Raw genomic sequence first — 219 nt, forward strand, 5'->3', positions numbered from 1 at the left:
TCAGTGAATGAGGGGTCAATGAGTGAGGGGTCAGTGAATGAGGGGTCTGTGAGTGAGGATCAGTGAGTGAGGGTCAGTGAATGAGGGTCAGTGAGAGGTTAATAGGAATCAGTGAGTGAGGGGTCAGTGAATGACCGTCAGTGAGAGGTTAGTAGGAATCAGTGAGTGAGGGGTCAGTGAATGAGGGTCAGTGAGAGGTTAGTAGGAATCAGTGAGTGA

At 49.8% G+C, this 219-nt stretch overlaps 1 protein-coding gene across 1 annotated transcript in view; it reads right to left on the reverse strand.

Moving 5' to 3' along the window:
- The window catches only part of LOC109922252 (cytosolic 5'-nucleotidase 1A-like), an 87,606-nt gene that overhangs the window by 52,791 nt on the left and 34,596 nt on the right, over positions 1-219 (reverse strand). The gene's annotated exons all lie outside the window — the stretch shown is intronic.

Source organism: Rhincodon typus, chromosome 27, assembly GCF_021869965.1.
Source record: "Rhincodon typus isolate 14 chromosome 27, sRhiTyp1.1, whole genome shotgun sequence".
Lineage (NCBI taxonomy): Eukaryota > Metazoa > Chordata > Chondrichthyes > Orectolobiformes > Rhincodontidae > Rhincodon > Rhincodon typus.